At 33.7% G+C, this 20686-nt stretch overlaps 1 pseudogene; it reads right to left on the reverse strand.

Annotated features, from left to right (window-relative positions):
* LOC149575289 (uncharacterized) overlaps nucleotides 1-20686 on the reverse strand; it is a 74536-nt pseudogene that overhangs the window by 17980 nt on the left and 35870 nt on the right.

Below are 20686 nucleotides of genomic sequence, written 5' to 3' on the forward strand. Positions count from 1 at the left end.
CCTTTGACCGCCTAGGAAGATCTTTGAGGTTTTGACAAGGAAAATGCTTCCAAGATGCAACATAAACCAAAATAGGAAATCAATACAAAATCATACTCTTATTTGTTCCATCTTTATTGTAGAATATATACCACGACTACATCTACTACTTCTAGTACTAAAACATATACATCATATCTTTCCATGTTTCTCCACCTATAGTCTCAACCTTTTAATCATATTTTTGAAATACTTCATAGCATCACTGGCCATTGAAACTTGAAGATTTAATAATAGAAAATCTCTTTGGTCTCATATATTCACATCTCTGACATATTTGAGTATTATTTCTATATTCCATTATTCCTTTAAGTTTCTTTGCTGACTGAAGATATTATATCATATTATTCCTACCATGGAAACAAGGGAGATGAATGAAATTTTCTATTTTTATTGGTCATCCTTATGTGTTTTCCTCTATTTCTACTATTACTTTATAAACACTTCCAATATATTCTTCTTATCTTTTAATACTTAAGGAACCACACATATACCTATGGAGCATTGAATCCTGTAATATTAGTTTTGTCAACTTTTCAAGGAATCTAGTCAAAGGTAGGCAATCTAAGAAATAATATTTTTGTCAGAATATCTATTGCAATTCTTCTACTAGTGCAAGTAAAGTGAGTTTTATGCTCTCACCTGTAATAATTGTCTGGTTGTGACTAATGCTCTTATTGGAATATACAATATTATCAAGCATTATCTAATAATGTTAAAGGGACTCAATCCTTATTATATTGTATATTTCTTCCAAAAAAAATAAGGTGGTTGTGGTTGGGTGCTCTTTGGAGGTAGTGTCTTGTGTATAATAGGTGTTGAGGTAATGTTTTCTAATTTGGGCCACTTTCATAAGAGATACATTTAAAATGATTTCACTTCTTTGGTATACCCTTCTGTGATTATTACTTACACTGGACAAGCAACTTACTTGATCAAGAATCCTAGATATATGAAAAATACATTTTGTGCTACAATCTCAAGTGTAGTGTACTGGCCCAGGTTCATTATTGCAAAATTATCAGTAATTATATCCAGCCAACCATTGATCCCAGCAAGTTTCTCAATCATCAAAAAATCAATGGCTCTTGGTTGTTTCCCTCTAGTGTTAAAATGGTACATAAATAAAAGAAACATGAGGGCCAAATTTCTCTCTAGAAGATAGTTATGTCCTCATGGTTATTTGTCTTGCTATTGTGGTCAGAATTCAAGGGCAGTCCAAAATCAGAAATGCCTATGGATTCACTGTCACTAGAGTCATGTTAATTACAACATGTCTAGTGATCTTGGTGACGCTAGTAGTTTAGAACTTTCATGTTCTATACATTTTTCCTTTCTTTATTGTATTTGGTTTTAGAGGGAATCTATCTATCAGCAATGTCGAACAAAGTGTCAAAGGATGGTTGGGTACCATTTGCAATCTCAAGCAATCTTCTGAAGATATTGCACTCTTGGAAGTAGGAAGGTAGATCAAGTAATAGCGTACAACATAGAGAAAATTAAGTATAGAGGATCTTCATACTCTTGTAGCCAATGTAGGTTGCGCACTCCAAGAGTGTATTTCTTGTGTACTGATCTGATTTACAGATTGTTGTTAATTCTGAGGCATTACACAAATGATGTGGGTTCTCTTCATGAAATTATTACTATCTTGACTACAAGAATTATTCCAGTAACAATAGAATTTCTAGAGGAGAGCTTTTTTGTGGAAAAACTTGAGCCTAGGGGTGTATATAGATGCCTAGCACATTATAGTTACAATGATGTGGCTCCAAGCATGGAAGGGGAGAAGTTAAACTGAGCACAATGAGACTTATGGTCAAGTTTAATATATTTTCTAGTCTGTTACTATTGCTAGTTCACCCAAGTAGGTCAATAATGTAGGTGTATTGAAGTTGCACACTTGTTAGGATGACTCAATTCTTGCTGATCTGGACCATGACCACTAGTAGGTAATTTGGAGTATCTTGATGCCCTCCCTGCAAGATCTGAGAGTGAGTGTTCTGCTGGATGGCTCTTGTAATGCTACAGACCTGCCATCTCCTTAATTTTTCTGTAAAGAAGGTTTGATGATGATAGGGCACAGGTGATGTGGTTGGAATCTGTTATGATCACCCAGGTAATATATTGGCTGCTATAAGTTCTCAGAGTATGATGTGATTTCTGCCAATTTAATTAAGCTTTCCACCTGACTGTTGATGGAAACTCTCACACACTGGGTCTAATAAAATATAGTCAAATCTTTGATCCCCCTGATTTACATGGAATTAGTGTAGATGGAGATTCTAGGATAAGTAATTTGACCATTAAGATTCTACTAGTAGGATAGACATTAGCCCTTCAAGATGCTAATTCTAAATTGCAATTTGAAATAGGTGAGTTCTATAGTGCTGATTTACTAGCCCCCTACAAACAAAGAGTTATCAAGATACTTACCAGTTGCCATGAAGCTAGTTAAGTTTGAGTCCAAAGATGTGAACATCTCTTTCTCTTCCCTTAGATTAGAGTTGAAGAGGAAATTTTTTAATTTCCTTTAACTGATATGTTGTCTTGAAGCTAGGTAATCTTTTTTGAGGGCTGCCTTTATTACCTTTGCTTCTCCTTTACTTGCAAACCTACATAATATTGCATTGTTAGTGAATTGCTCAAGTGGGTTTGCATTGACATTGACTAATAAATTGCAACCCTAATTGAAATTGTATTGTCAGTGAATTGCTAATGTGTGTGACTGCATTATGTCATGAAGCAATGAAGTTTTATGTCATAGGCTTTGCAAACAAAAAGAGGTACAACATACAGCTAACTTATGAAAAAATATAAAATTATGATAGATAAATCAAAAAATTCTAGTTTCTGATTACGATGAAACAAACAAGATAGGTTTCAAGAACTCCTCTGGGAGCATGTGCTTTGGGTTATACAACTAGAATTAAATCAGGCCAAAAGAAAAATTGAAAAAATTAAATTAGACATTATGAACTCTTCCACATTATTCTCTACTCTGATTGCAAATAAAAAGGAAAAAAACTTCAATTATTTTAGAAGCTCAATCTAACCTTTCAAAAAAAGATATATGGACCAAAAACAATAAGAAAATTGCTAAGAACCAAATTTAATTCAGGACATGTAGACCAAAACCACTAACTAATACTAATCAACAAGAAGCAAGGTGAACACAGATGTTAAATCAACCATCCATATAAGTTGATCAACAAAGCACCTTTCTTACGAACCCCACTCCAACTAATTTCTCAATTGAAATCTAGAAATCAGATGTTAAATCAACCATCCATATAAGTTGATCAGCAAAACATTCAAGATCTTGCTCATATCAGGCATTCCACCTAGCATTCCACCAGAGAAGCCACCAAGCATTCCACCTAGGAAGCCCCCAGGCATTCCACCTGATTTCCTACCTATTGAAGATTGTTCTTGTTTCTTGGCTTGTTCATAGGAAGCCTTAAAATGAATTAGGGCCATTATTAGCATTATGAAAGTTACAAAAAAGGATAATAGTGCAGACTTTATATTACCTGAGCTTCAACTTGCCTACGTTACCTCCCACATTCTTTCTTTCTATCATCCCTTTCCTTGCATAGTCACTCATATTTCCTATGATGGTCTTCAATTTTATGTGCATTTGGTTCAACCTGTGTGTACATATCAAATGATCATCACCCACCATCTCTAAATGTTTGTTACTATGAGTATAGTTTGTTCATTACCTTAACTAAAACAATTGCAAATGCCTTGTTACCTTCTTTAAAACAATTGCAATTTCCTCATCATAATCAAGACTTGATGCTAGATGCATATCCTTGGCAACTTCTTCCCAATTACCAAGCATTGCTCTTGTCATTCCTCATGCTTTTATGGCCTTTGGCAGAGTCTGGGTTAATCTATACTTGATAATTTCAAACAATAGTCATTTATTTTTTTTTAAAGTAATTAAAACTAGACTAGTACAAAAAGAAATCGAACCATATATTAAGAATATGGAGTATGTAACCTGGACATACCAAAATAGAAAATGTATCATATTGTAATAAACAGAACTCTACTATTATAAACATTGGATTAGATTGTTTGAAGTAATAAAAGCACATTCCCCTAGACTTTAATATGGTTTGGAGGCAAAACCAAGGAATGGTGAAGTGCAATAATGCCTTAAAAAAGTGATAGGATGAAAAACAAATCTCATAAGCCTTATTAAAAAGTTGTACAAACATTAATAGTAGCATTAGCATCCTGAATGGTTGCATTGAGCTTCCTCATCTTAACATATACACCAGCTACAAAATCATTATGTTGTCTCATATCAGTAACTCGTTCTCGTACGATCTCTCATGTAGCCTAAGAATTATGCCAATATAGTAGACTAAATAATTGTTAAATTAGTAGCTATGCCTTCACCTCGGTTAGCATAGAGGATTGCAGATGTGGGATTGCACATAATGGCTTCTGTAAGATAGTTTATAGCCTCTTCCAAATCACCTGAGAAATTCTGAGATTAGAACAAATGCAAAAGGAAATCTATGTGATACTCTTCTAGAAATAATATATGAAAGCCACTCTAGGGATTCTATTAGCAAAGAGTTTATACCGTTTGACATTGCCTCCATTGTTTTGCCCTTGGCTACTTGGGCAGAATCTCATTGCTCTTTAGTTACTTCGACAGAGGGATCTCCCATCTATCAGTAACTACATATGTTAATTAAGGAGTTGATGTTAACAACATCAATCATGTAGAAGCTCCAAAAGAAATACTAACTCGGACTCAAAATGTACTATGACATACATATTTTAGTTTTCAATAAAAAATACTATAAATCCAAGCCTTAATTTTTGTGGGGGGTCATTGCCTGGTTCAACAACTCCTTCATTATCAAGTTCAATGTCTAATTCAACAATCTCAACAATCTCATTACCAATATTATAATGTAAGCCCTACAACATTGATAAACATAGGTTATTTTATTAGATTTTGAAAAAGCATAGGATAGGGTGGAGTGCACTTTCTTGATGATGGTTTAGAGGCATTTGGCTTTCCTAAGCAAAGTTGCAGGATGGTTAGTATCTTACTTAAAGGTGCTTCTGCTCAAGTGGATGCTAATGAGGTCTTATCAGAGGCTTTTCCCTTGGAAAGATCTATTAGATAGGCTGAGCCCTAGCTCCTACTCTTTTTGTTATTGTAGTTGATGATGTACATCATCTCCTTAGGGATGATGTGAGATCTCCTAGAATGAAAAGTATTATGCTACCAAAATATGAAGACCTCCTAAATATCTAGTTTACCAATAATACAACCTTGCTTGTGCAGCTAGATGAAGAGAATGTTGATAACTTAATTAATAAATTGGACCTCCTTTATCTTGCCTCTGGTGCTAGAATATCTAATACATAATCTAATATGTTAGGTTGACGAGAAGGTCCCCTCAAGCTAGTGCAAAAAGTGTGATTTTTAATGGGCAAGCCTCATAAATAGATGAGATGCTTTGAAATTTCTTTTGTAGTTAACCAAAACTAAAATAATATGTGGCTATGGGTTAAGAATAATGTGGAGAAAAAAATTGGAAGGCTGGAACAGGTGGTGTCTCTCTCTTATTCAAGTTCATCAAAAGATTTTATCATCCTTCTGTCTATGACAGTGAACCTTGTAAAGTGCTGATGAGAAACAACATTGCTCTTGTTGTTTCCAAGGGTGCAAAACACTATAAACTTAAAAAGACCTGTCTTTTAGTGATCTCCTTACCTATAGGTAGGTCGTTACCCTATTGGGTCCAAGGCCTTCAAACAATGTTGCTTTACAGGTAATTGACAACGGAAATCATGTTAAGTTCCTGAAGTTTCTTGGAGATGAGATTGTAAGGGTCACACAAGCAGGAGATGAGATATGGCCATGCATGATCATAAAACAAAAAAATGAATCCCACCTTCCATAATCAAACAATGGAATTCTAGAACCAATCCAATGAAAAGGAAAAGGAAATAGAGGAAAAATCTAAGAAGGATATAAGAAGAAACATGGAAACAAGATCTTCTTCAACAGAAAAAGGTATTCTGATATGAGAAGTTGTCAATTGTTTCCCATCCTCATGGACATTGGAGTTGGGAAGATAACAATGAAAGTAGTAACTAAGCTTTGATGTATAGTTTCAAACAGTTCGTGATATTTTATTTTGTTGATTTTCTATTACAGAAAGTCAGAGATGTTATTTATGTATTGATCATGATGTAATATGTACTAACATATTTTGGATTTTTTTGTGAGATATATCAGCTAATCTTGTCTCTTAAGTTGATGAGCTTGATATCATTGTGGACTTCATCTATATCTAGTACAAAAAAAATTAAAAATTAACATTGTTACTCAGATTTCTTCTTACAACTTAGCAAAAATATTGTCTTTAAATAGCATACAAAACTTGTGAGTAAAAGATTCTCAGACATCGAGATATGAGTGGATTGCTTCAAAACCAAATTCATCATTCTCAACACATATATTACATATGTCATTCACATGCAATAGAACCAAATTCAATCCCGACCTTAATATCAATTCTATAATTCAATCCCATAGAGGCTTTTGGACCTTAATATCAATTCCATAATTCAATCCCATAATATCAAATGATGTTAAGAATGATTTAAAATAAAATGTTTAAAGTTGCTTTTGGACCTTGCTAATATCCTTACCCCTTTTCATATAATTTAAAATTCAATTTAGGTGGTTGTGTACACTTTGTATTCCACACTTTTTCCACTAATCATGTATGTGCTAGATTATTCCTCACTGTTATTTAATTCTGTTCCATCAGTTTTGCAGTCTGTGCTACCGTTTTGACCCATATATATTGTAAACTTTTTAGTAAGCTAATACTAACCATTTTTAGTAAACTAATACAAATATAATGTAAAAGAGATATAAGGAACATTATTAGGTTGAATATCTCTGCATCATATGTCTAGCTACAGAATAGAAGGGGACTTGGGGCCATATACAATATGTTTACCAAGACAATTCATATGAGTTTGGTATAGAAAACAAGACAAAAAATAAATTAGCCAATACAACTAAGTTCCTCTCTTCAATCTGAAGTAAGAGGATCCATTTCCTAACAAAAAAAAATAGTAGAGACATGAAAACCCTTTTCTTCCTTGGACGTCAACCTTAACATCTCTTTTGTGGAGGAAACAAAATTTACCAAGAACTTTCTCTTGCTATTGTTGTTCTGTTGCTTTTCTCTGCTTATTTTCTATTGATTCCTATTTATTTATAAGAATCACAAGTTAGAGAAAGCCTTCTAAGATTTAACACTTCAAATAGTTCTTTAGTCCAGTTATCGGAAACTAAGACAACAGGAATATCAGGCTGTACTCCTAGATTCCTCTCTTCAATCGAAAAGAAGAGGGTCCAATCCCACAAAAAAACTAGTAGACACATGGCAACCCCTTTTCTTCCTTGGACTTGAACCATATGGTCTCTCTTGTGGATAAAACATCATTTTAAGTTCCCATAAATTTCTGGCTCTTGGCATTCTGTTGCTTTTAACATTATCAAATTTGGCATTCTGTTGCTTTGCTTTGCTAATATCTATTGCTTGTTATTTATTTTAAAAAGTTACAAGTTAGAGAATGCCTTCTAGATTTAACACTTCAAATAATTTCTAAAGTCCAGTTAACTTTTTTTCTTCATCCATGGATATAACTTATGACTACATCTAATTAAACTTCCATAAATAACAACGTAAGTCAATTAACCAAAGTAACACCCAAATATATCAAACCAAATTAAAGTTAAACGAGCATGTCCTTGATGGATGCACTTAAATTTACATTATCATCATTCATTGCCTGATGTTGTTACAACATTTACCAATGGAATAATAAGACTAGTTTCTTTATCCTTTCATTATAGATGGAGGGAAAAATAGAATAGTTATAAAATGGTTTAGTTTAAATAGAACATTCTAAGTATAGCATATGCTATGTTTTAAATAGTTAGATGAGATAGATGTTATTAGAGAAGTCCTCATGCTATATGCTATGTTTTATTGGAGTAGAGAATTGGCATTTGGAAATATAGTGTGCTGCAAGGAATTGGCCTTGTTGTATTCCAACTATTTAACAAATATCAACTTGGAGAAATATGCAGAACAATAACAGGGGAAACATAGTGAGCCAAGTGTTTGACATAATGAAGAATCAAGATATATGCACAAAGATGGGAATCTCTGGGGCAAGTCAAGAAAGTTGATATTGATCTTTGATTCAAGTGAATGCGAGATTGATTTTGGTCTGAACTTTAAATTGGTTCATCAAAGAATGCATGGATGTGGAAGTCCTATAATATTGATATTGAGTCCAAGATGGTATAAGGATTCAAGAAGTTATTTTGAATTTAGAGTGAATTTTTGTATCAAACTAGATGACGTATAGATTTATGAAAGTTTTAGGTTATGAACTAAAGATCTCAGGTTGGGTTGAATACAGATTTTAATCTCCCTAAAACGTTTAGAGATATTCAAGGATGTGTTTGAATGTACTTAACCACCATGTAATGAAAGTGGATATGCAAATTTGGAAAATTTGTAAGTTGTTTGAAATTGCTCCTCAGCATACAAAGAATTTTATGTAGTTTCTCTGCATCATAAACTAACAGGAATCTTCAAACTATAAAGAGAATGTGGTTTAGCAGTAAATATTTGTAGTGCAGGGTTTGTGGGTGCAGTGCAATACAACAAAAATGCAATTGCTTTCCATAAAAATAAGGGTCTAAGGGTCCCTTGGGATATAAATGCACAGTTAGGGCGTGTATATTTTGGATTCAGGTGGTGTGTGAGTTTTTCATATATAGACTGCAAATGTATCACAAGTAGCAGAGTGTTGAACAGTACACAAATTCCAAGGAAATGAACACAATTATATATAGATGTGCACATTCTTTGTAATGTCTCCTTTAGGGATGTACTTGATATTGATTAGCGTTCTAGTAAATAATTGCAATTCAATTTAGAGAGAATTGTAATCAATTAATACCGAACATTAAAATCAAGGATGTAGATCATATACAGATAATTCCTATTGAAAAATATAATATCCTAAATGCACTGAATCCAATTCTTTGCATATTTCCAATAGCTAGCCATATTAAGAATTTAATGGGAATGACCTATAGGATGCCTAGAGACTGTTCCTCACAATTAAGCCCAAAAGCACAGAAAAACCAACCAAGTCAATTGACCCCTTCGTCCATAAGCTAACCATCTAGATGCTGGCTATTTAATTGAATGAAGCCTAGATACTGGTTCTTCACAACTAAACCCAAGTCGTGAGCACCAACTGACCAACCATGTTATTTTGCCTCATGGAACACGAACTAAGTAGGTTGGGCTAGGCTACTCAATTGGAGAAAATTGGCATTATTGCACCTCCCTACCACATTTCCTCTCTAATCCAGATATTATTGCTTGTAGGAAACTAATATTTCTTGAAAGATTGGCAATTTAATTTAATAGATAAATTGAGGATTCATAAGAGATTTCCTCAGGAGAGGAAAAAGAGCCACATCACTTAGGTATCTCATCTTAAGTAACCCCTACCCCTTCATCAGATTGTGGTTCCTTAGAATTGCTATTGTTTATGATTCATTTACAGAAAATGATCACTAATCCTGTGAAAAGGTGTATGTATGTATGCACTATTACAATCATTATTATACTTTGAGATGATATTTCATAATCCTATGTAGATGAGACTATAGATTTAGGATTGTAGCCACAACAATCACAAAACTTGTTATCTTATCAACCTAGCCATTAGAACCTTTGAAAAACTATGCTAGTTGTGCATTTGGCTAAAGGTTCTATCATTATTTATTAGAAAAGGAACATATATTTATACAATATGGTGTTAATGCTTGAGACCAATTGAATAGGAACAAAAACAGAGCTACATATGATCCATGTTCTCATTGGCTCAAATTCAAAAAATCAAATGATAAAGATAAGTATCAATTCAATCTGGAATAAGTTGGTCCTTCCATTCTACAATACAGACAATGCACTTTTAGTACCTATTATATCTGTCAGAATTAAAAGACACTTTTGCATCTTGGAGGCAAAGGCCTGGGCAACATCATCATGCAAGCCTTTGCCAATAGGCACAAACTTGAAGAACATGCAATGAATAAGGCCTTTGGAATGGCTCAAATATATTTATATCTTACATAAATGATGGAAGAATCAAGAACTTAAGATATCTGGTATACCTGCCAGAATTAAAATACACCTCTACATCATAATGGCAAAGGCCTGGGCAACATTATCATACAAACTTTTATCAATAGGTCTAAACTTGAAGAGCGTGTAAATCAGGATGCTTTTGGAATGGTTCTTAATTTATCTAGATGTGATCTTAATTATGTTAGTGTAACAGACAAGAACCAAGCATGCATACTAAAAAATTGTGCATAGATAACCTTTTAAGTAGGTTTCAAGCATGAATAAAGAGAACCGTGGCATAAAATTGTTGTCTTAATGCATTTTTATAGGTTATCCGGTCCGTAAATCCTTCTATGAGAGAATAGTCTATATGCATTGGTATATGGTTGCAATGTCTTTGAGGGGCTCTCCAATTAAGTGATTTGAAATCATGATGCATTCTTATAGCAATTATCTTTTTCCCAAAAGATGAATCCTTATGTGACATGTGATAAAGCCTCAAACCTACATTGTATGAGGGATATGCTTCAAAACATAATCAAGTAGCATCTAAAATGCTAGTTTTCCCATTTAGGTATGACAAGTAGATATAGGTCTTTTGGCAAAGGTAGACTACTTATTGCAGCATATGTTCCTAAGATCCTATCAAGTTGGTTACAACTTGTGAGCACTCTAATTTAGTTTCCATACTTAAATGTATCCATGTCAATCATTATTGATCAGATGATCAAATATAAGCCTGAGATTTGACTAGCTGCACCAATTGAGATTTAAGTTTGTAAATTGTTCGCTTCAAAAATCTAATCTATAAAAATACACACACAGATCTTTCAAAAACTTGTCAAATCGGTTGAAGCGTCTAAAATTTGCAAGGCTTGAATATAAATTATAATTACCTCATCTTCACCAAAAGAATGTTTGTGCTGATTAGCAAGGCTATCTGAAATATTTGTAGGAATTGCATTCTTTGTAGATACTAAGATCAGCTTGGTCAGCCTCTGGATTCTACTCATAAGTGTTGCCTTAGCTTGCTCCTCTTCTTCTAACCTTGACTACATTTTGACTTGGCTAGCTTCAAGTTGTTCACAGTGTACAACTCTCAGACTCATTAACAATAGAGTATAACTACCTAAAAGGCTAAATATATATAGGTGCAATGAGATAATTCACTGTCTTCCAAATTTCTTCACTATATGAGTCATGAATAAGAACTTCAAAATAGATTAATTGTAAAAAAAGGGGGGGAAACACAATTTTACTCCCTTAGTTTTTTTCAAACTTCTCTCACATATTTTACTCATTAGTTTGTTGTTTAGCCAATACTCACCAAATGGACACTTAGTTTTTTTTTCAAACTTCTCTCACATATTTTACTCATTAGTTTGTTGTTTAGCCAATACTCCCTTGGGTTTTTTTCGAACTTCTCTTACCAAAGGGACACTAGTTTTTTTTTGAACTTCTCTCACATATTTTGCCAATACTCCCTTCACACATCTCTCAAGTCCCTTTAACATGAATTTTAAAGTTGCTTTCCACCATCATATGGCCGATCTATGTGACTATAGCATCCTTGGCTGACATGATAGTGTAAAGTTTCACTAACTATGGTCTCATCTTTTCTTGTGTCCTACCGATCAAGAAAAGGAAAGAAATGGATACAAGCATAAGCTTATTCTATGGCCAAGGCCTCCAATATGGCTAGGGAAACCTCCTCATTGTGACCCTTATCTCCTATTCAACTAGCTCCAGTAACAACAATCCAACTAATTCTCTTTTGTCTACACTTCACCAAATAGTTGGTCTGATTATGTTCTACCTATCTTTTACTTAAATAGCTATATATCATATTTTTAAGTAATTTAATATAAAAAATACACTACTACACTATTTTATCGCAAGAGGGAAATTTATACCATGGTCCATCAAGAAATCCACGTTATTGACTATTGCTGAAACAAATTTGGTGACAACATCGCTAAAATAAGTCTTCAATTTGTACTAATAAAATAACTGAGATTCAATAAGGATAGGTCTTTATGTGGCTAAGAAGTTATTTGTAACTGGTATCCCTAAATATTTGCTTTTTCTACTCTTTAAAAAGTATTCATCTCAGATTTGTATTAATGGAAGGCAAATGTTAAAGTTAAAAGAAAATATTGTAGAGCCTATGTACCATAACCTCAATCATACGATGAATATGTGTTTCATTTAGGGTTTAATTGATGAATCCCAATACTTCCCCTCATAAGTATTGAATTTCTTGCTACTGTTATTTTTTTTCCAGCAGGCTTTGCTGGTTTGCTATTGCTACTTCTAGCAGTTATACTGCCATGCTGCTTGATTGTATTAGTGTTTTATAATTGTATATAGATCATTTCATCTAATTAGAAAACTAAATTATATTTCTTAGCTTTTGAATGTGTTAGACTATTGCAATTTAGGTGGCATTTCCGATGCATTGATTAAAGTCATTACCAAATGTCATCAACCATCACTAATTATCTCCGCTGAATATCAAGAAAAGTTACAATTGCTTCTGCAGCTTATGATGAAAAAATTTCAACAAATAAATAATAAAGACAACACTTACTACCAGATTTGGGTTGGTTTAGCTTACTACTATGTCTCTGAATCTCAGTTGAGCTTACAACTTTGCATTCAAAAACAACTATTCATTCACAAACAAATTTTTAGCTTGCTTACATTTGACTTCTAAATGGTATGGAGAATTACAGCATTTGTAATTGTAATAACTAATTATACAAGTACAATTTCTAATTAGTACCAAAGCTGGTCAGCAATGGCAAACATAATATGACACAATGTTTAGCCATAATTATGTTGCGTTCATTGAAATGAGGATTCGATTCCCAATGTCCTTGTATGATGTCAATGAGTGAATATTGTTCTAAAATGAACTGGTACAAGAATATTTCAAGAGCAAACTAGCTGATGCCATATTTGGACATAAAAAGAACTTAATTGAAATGGGTATTTGCCACACAATCAAAATGTCAAGGAAGAGAAAACATACATAAAATGGGCTCTTGCCCTACATTATCATTATTTTATTTACAAACACAACACAGTCTACATAGTGATAATACACACTGATAATACATACATATTTAGAGAAGTACAATCCTGAACTCAAAACAAAACTGTGGCTCACCAAATGTGTACAATCTGCAGTCCACAATACAAAAATAGGAGAGCAACTCAGTTCAGTAGGACAGCAATTAGCTAGTGGTCTGACAACTGGTTGAATTTATTCATCTTCTGAGTGCAGCTAGTAATTTTCCATCTGTACCTAAATAATTTTTTTATAAAAAGTATCAGTTTTTCTAACCAGAAAATTGCAAATTCTATGAAATAAGGAGTGTTTACAGAATAAACGAGAATGAGGCAATGATAGTAAAAGACCATTAAATAGGATTGTAAACTTTAGGACCATGGATTTTATATTCATATCTTAAATTGTAATTAATATGAACAATAAACATATCCTATCATTATGAGACAAAATAATACAACTACAATTTTACTGATCCTAGTCTTAATGAATGAATTAAAAAGCTAAAAATTAAGCAGTTTCCATGCTATTTCTTCCTAGAGAAAGTATCCATTAAGCAGTTATTCAAATGAAATTTGATAAATACAAATAATTCAAACATACCAAATCTGAAGTTGTATCCAGACATAAGTTGTTTATTAACCATTATGATCCCCGCGGAGCTACTTACCTTCATTGCCTAAACCCCGACATTTGATAAGGATGCTTTTTTCTCTGAAGCCATACTAAAAACCAAAGAAACAAGATTGAATCCTTGTTCTTCTACTCCCAACTTAGATCTACACTCTCCTAACGTTGAATAATAGTACAAGAAAACACCTGCATATGATAAGTCTTTATTGATGTTGCTTCTCATGATCATTTGACTTGAAAGTGAAGATTAACCTGAAAAAGTCGATGCATATGGAGTTGCAGGAGGAGCCGGCGTGACTTAGGCGTGAAACACTCCTTCACATCTTCATCTTTCTATTCATCTTGTTCCAAAATAAAAGGATCATGTGATCTTGTGATTGTATTTGACATTAAACAATAGCCCTACCCTCTACAAAAAACAAAAACCCAAATGAACCTGCGCGTGAAAGACGAACTGAGAAATGTTTTTGTTTTTTTTTTTTTTTTTTCTCAAAATTTCAACCCCCGCCCCCATGTTCGTCAAAATTTTGACCAACACAGGGCTTACATGTAAAAAATATAAATTTTTGCCTTACCATTCTAACCAACCTAAACTTATTTAGTTGATGGTCAAAAATTGAAGTTATATGTAGTAGTGAAGGTAAGGTAATTATTACCAAACCTAAGAAAAAGCCTACTGTAGTATTCTCTAGAAGAACCAAAAAAGGCAAACAGGAACCTATTCTGGTCAGCCCTCCACCCACATTCAAAGAAAGACTTAAACAATTGGAAGAGGGAGCTAGCATCACAAATTTTAAGGCATTGAAATTTGAAACATGAACTGATGCTAAGAAAATATAGATTGAGGAACTGGTACTCAATAAAATGGGTAAATGGAAATACTCCCCGAACTAGCTTGCCTCTTAAATCTTAGAAGAACTATTGGAGAGATTACAACCAAGATGGGAGTTAGCCACCCAAACGGCTAAAGACATATATGAGCAATCTCTGAGAAATATTCTACCGAGTCTCACTGGAGTAGAAATAAAGGCTACAATGAAGAAACATGAAGGTAAAATGATGATTAGATTTCACACATGTTTGATTTTAATTAAAGACATTGAGCATGTTGTAAATGATGCAACAAACATGTGGAAGAACATCTATCATATGCAAAATCCCAATGAAGATCCAGTTGAGATCAAGGATGATGATAGCAGTGACGATGGTGATTTTGATAGCACTCCACCCATCATAGTTACTTCAGGAGAGCTGCATGCACTTATGGAAGAAAAAGAGGAAGAAGACAAGGAAGAAGAAGCAAATGAGGAAGAAGAAGATCCAGTCAAAATTGCAGCAGAAGTGATTGCGTCCCTTCCTTACTCTCCACCAAAGACTATTACATCCACTATGGAGACAAATTCTGCAAGTGAGATTGTGAGCACAATTGCTCAATTTTCATCGGCCTCCTCCCAGCTCCAGGTATCTAAAACAGATGTGCCAAGCACTTCATCTACCGAGCTGATTGTGACATCTTCAGCTACCAAGCCAGCCTCCTCAGCTCCTTCATCAACAATAAGTGTACCAGTAAGTTCCACAATTTTGTTTTCATCAATTCCAACAAGTTCTATAGTTTTGTCAGCATTATCTGCATCTACTTTAAATCCAATTAGTTCAGATACTACTATACCGAGTGTATCATCATTTTTGGGAAGTATTCCAATTTTTTATCGAGTTAATACTTTTATTGGCATTCAATCCTCAAGTCCTATCCCAGATTTTAATGCTAGCCCTTCCATCTCCACTATTTTGTATGTTCCTAAGGTCAAACTAGTCGTCACAAAAGCCAAACGAAAGCATCCATTAAGACTTCTAATCACTGGAAATGAAATTGCAGAAGATATTGACTTAGACACAGAGATAGTAATTCCAAAGATTGACTATGAAAATGCTACCATTGAAGAGATGAGGTTAGCTAGTCAACTAATAGAGATGAAAGCTACACAGAAGCAGTTAAGGTCTGAAAGGGATAAGGAATACAGAATAATTAAGAATGCCAAAAATATAATTAGAGATGATATAGGTGTTGAAGTAGATTCTACTCAACACATTTTGATTCAATTAGAAGAGGCTATACAAAAATTCAATGAGGATTCTTCCGGACAAGAAAAACTTATTGAGAAAGCTGAAAAGAAATTTGATAATAAGGTGCTAGGGCATATTGCTCAAAAGATAGCAATAAAGAAAGTTGAATTGTCAACATTTTTGAGAAATTTTGAAATTTATTTTAATAATGCAGCATCACATTTTGCTAAACTTTGTGATGTTTCTGGCTTTACCAAAGAAATAAATTATAAGTTAAATAAGATTGACATTGATATGAAATCAAGTGCCTCCAAGCTAAAGGTGGACTCCTCCTCCACAACCTCCCATCACACCAAGATCAGATATTTGGCAGATGTTCAGGCAGAATTATTGAGAGAGGAAGCTAGGATCTAGTCACAACTCATAGATATCCAGAACATGATCCTTCCTATCATGGACACAATGCAAAAACATCTTGTACATTGCAAAACATTGGTCCAAGATCATAACTTCTCATTGGTTGATCACTTGATCCAATTATCAGCAGAAGTTCAAATTGCTCTCTCCACCTGTCAAATTTTGCAGTAAACTTGGGATAGTACTTTTGCAACCATTCTTAAGGTACATCAAGAATTTCTATCTCACTTTGGTGTAACCATATAAATCATACATATGCAGTCCTTTGGCATTATTGTCAAAAAGGGGGAGAGATTTAGAGATTCAAAGATTCAGCATAATAAATAAGGAGAGGTATCACTATAAGTGATAGGGGGAGTTAGCACACAATAAAGTTTTCATGTGTACATAAGTATATTTGTATATGCAGCAGTTCTACAAAGATCAATTTTGAAAAACCTAAATTCATTCAGTCAGGCTGTGTACATATGTTTTGGCTTATAAGTGTTTTTTTCACTAATGCCAAAGTGGGATATTGTTGGCATTAAGTTATTATTGTCATTAGTGACAACACTTATCTGTATCAGTATAGCTACCGAGCTCATCACTCAGTCTACAATGTATATCGAGAATTTAGTGGTTACCTTGTACATTCATCACTTAAGCAATTTACACAGAGCATTCTAGTGTTAACTGAGCTGAGTATAGCTACCGAGTGAATGTGCAATCCAGCAGTGTCTACCGAGTTTACAGTGTTCACCTAGCTTCATAGTGTTTATCGAGTGATTAAAGCACAGTGCCTACCGAGTGATGAAAGCACAGTGCCTATCGAGTGATGGAAGCACAGTGTCTACTGAGTGATGCAAGTGCAATGTTTACTGAGTAATGAAAGTATAATGTTTACCGAGTGAAAGAAAGGTAAATGAAGGATTCAATTTTTACCGAGTGATACTACATCTACCGAGTCTCCAATGGTTGCCAAGTTTAGAACTACGTCAAGTGATTAGTATGGATTGAGCTTTCACTTCTACCGAGTGCATGATGATGCCGAGTAATGCAGTGGACGTCGAGTATTAGAAGGTCACCAAATCAATTCAGTGAACTCGAGTTATTTACAATTGGGCTGACTCAGTAATATTTTGTTCACTTGTGTTTTGGTTGACCTTGCAATTATAGTTATTGGGATGGTATATATTTAACATATTATATCATTTACAATATGAGGATGTATAAAAAAAAGGGACATGTAATGTTTAGAGAAGTGTAAATGCGAATCAGCAAAAGAGTAGAATATTCAGCAAAGTCTACAAGGAGCAGTAATGATTGATTAGTCACAAGAGGTGATATATACTTCAAGGATCCAATCAGAAAATCAAGTTTGTAAGTAGATCCATTGTTTCATCCTAATAGGTGAATCAATTTTGTAAATCCTTTAACAAGGTAGACTTAACAGTCTTTGTATAAATCTCCTAACAGAGTGCATACTTCAGTGTATGTTTGTAAATCCTCTAACAAGGTGGACCTAGCAATCCTTTGTGCTCCTAATAGGGTAGATCACTAGAAGTGGTCAATGTAAGCCTTAACAGGCCAACTTTATACTGCAGTAACAAAGTTTTGTGGGTATCATCCCCACCCCAGTTTTACTTTCTATTTGGAAGGTTTCTAGGTCACCAAATCACTGTGTACATGTGTTATGGATGTTTGATTTCTCATATATGCAGTAGATTAGATGAATGAATGGTGAATAGTTAAATTGCTGAATTTTTCAAAGTTTTGAAGTTACTGATTCACCCCTCCCCTCTCAGTAACCTATTATATCTTGAATATTTCCAACATAATTTAAATGTGGATATCTTTAAGTATTTCATGATAATTTAAATGATGATGAATTAGATGTAATGTGATTGCATCATTTGATTGTGTTTCATGGATAATGACCTATTGATGTGGACACTTACTCCCTTAGCTTAGACCACATATAGATGGTATGTATGGTTGATTATTTTTCTACTCATGATCAAGGATTGATTAAAGATGAGTTAAAGGAAAATATTGACTCTTAAAAATTATAACCAAAACATTATCTTCTTTAGCTATTGACATTGTGGATGAGCTAAAGGTATTGTGAGTGTATGTGTATAAGTATGGCAGGATGTGGATATGTACTACCTACTAGCAGGGTCAAATCCATGGGATGCCAAGGTATGATAACTATGCATAGGTATGTGTGTGCTATCATGTGATTTAAGGTAATACATTACTAAATATTGAGAGCCATTCAGATAAGAAAGTATTTGATTTGGTATTTAATTGAAAATTTTATTTGATTTATGATATATGATGGACTAACATTTGGTGTTGTTCCTTTAAATGAACAAAGGAAACAACACATCATCAGAAAAGGGGAATATTGTCAAAGAGAGGTAGTCTAACCTTGTAAAACTATAGGATGGTAATGGAATTCACACACTTACACGTAGAAAATGTTCTTCAAATGATTGCTTATGCATGTTCTTATATAAAATGTGTGGTATTTTCTATTTACTTGTTACTTTAACTATGTGTTAATATTGTCTACAAAGAGATAGTTCCATGAGAGTTAATGTGTTAATGAAATGTAGGTTTCATTTAAGGAACTGAATTTTTGACTTTATTGAGTAAATGAAAGTCAATTTTGTTGATAGAATTGAATGTATATGTGTGCATTGTTATGAATAATAGAAGTTAGATTATTGATCATTACAATATGTAATTATTGAAATTATATGGATATGATTGTGATTTCTTACATATTCAAATTGGGACAATGCATTTTCTAAGTAGGTAAGAATGTCATAACCCACATCTTTTTATCTAAATATATAGTTTATTGTCTTGCCACGTGTATTATAGTGCTTTTAAATAAAATCATTCTTTTAATGAAAATGGACAAACAATAATAATAACTAATTCAAGAACTGTTGGGATGAGAAAAAATGGGATCCGTTACACATTTTGGGGAGTGTTGATGGGGATGATAATTGTGGTGGGGGGATTTGAGAAAGAGAATAGCCTCTATCCTCCTCTGAAGGCATCTTTCTCTTTCCCTTTGGTTAGCATATTCTCTGCTCTTTGGATAATCTCACACTTGGAGCTCTCCTTTCTTTTCTTTCACTTCATCCTTTCTTCAATTTTTTTTGGCAATTTTGACATAATCGAGGAAGTTGTCAAGGGGGATGAGGGTAGTGCTAAATAAACAACCACAAATTTGGGAAGGGAATTGGAAGGACATTGGTGGTTGGACCGAGGAAAGGGTTGGGGAAAGGTAAGATCAATAGAAGATTTGACAATAACAAATCTTTTCCAGGGAGTCGGTAGGGATTCAAACTACAAAATTATTAGTAGTCTACAAACATGTGAGGGAGATTCTATTTAAGAAAATTGAATGTAGAACAAATGCAAATTTCAAGCTAAGGAGAAATAAAATCCAACATTGGTAGCTTCTTTCATCACATTAACATTTCTATGCCAAAATAAAATGGATTCACATCCAAAGAATGTTGCAATTTTGGCCATGGAGGTCTACTTTTCCATGACCTATGTTCAATAGATAAGTTTGTTCTTGCATTATTGTATAATTCGACTTCACATTTGAACTGAATTTATGGGCCCAAAATGCTTATTTTCCATTCAGTGATCACTAATTTGATTCCCATCAAGTCCTTAGTTTGGTGGCATATTGTTGCATGAATTATAGGCATGGGATGTAACAAAGGGTACAAAGGTTAGGATGGTGATTAAAGTGCAATTTTGGCATATTAGATCATTGTGGAATATGATTCATAGTGAGATTGCGATCAAATGCATTAGAATCCTTATGGAACATATTGAGAGAGGATATGAAATGTCCTATGTGGGTTTGATGCAAATAGCAGTAAGTTTTAGAAGAACTTAAGAGTCACGTTTTGAAATCCTATTAAATTAATACTTCTAATCCTGAATTCTATTCTCATTACATGGAAAACCTAATATTGAATAAGTTGAATGCCTTCACTCCATTCATGTTGGACCTATTGGAAGTTATTCAAAGTTCTATTCAATTGAAAAAAAAATTTATGCCTCTGACCAAAACTAATAGAATGCCTATGCTACGGGTATTGCAGTAATATTGTTGTTATTTTCTAAATTCACAATAGAGATTCTTCAACATTGTGTCATCTTTATTATTTAAGAGGAAGATACAAAAAAATTTAAGCTACTATGAGAATAAAAGCTAGCA

This window comes from Cupressus sempervirens, chromosome 2, assembly GCF_028749045.1.
Source record: "Cupressus sempervirens isolate cs-2001-9-10 chromosome 2, ASM2874904v1, whole genome shotgun sequence".
In the NCBI taxonomy this organism is placed as follows: domain Eukaryota; kingdom Viridiplantae; phylum Streptophyta; class Pinopsida; order Cupressales; family Cupressaceae; genus Cupressus; species Cupressus sempervirens.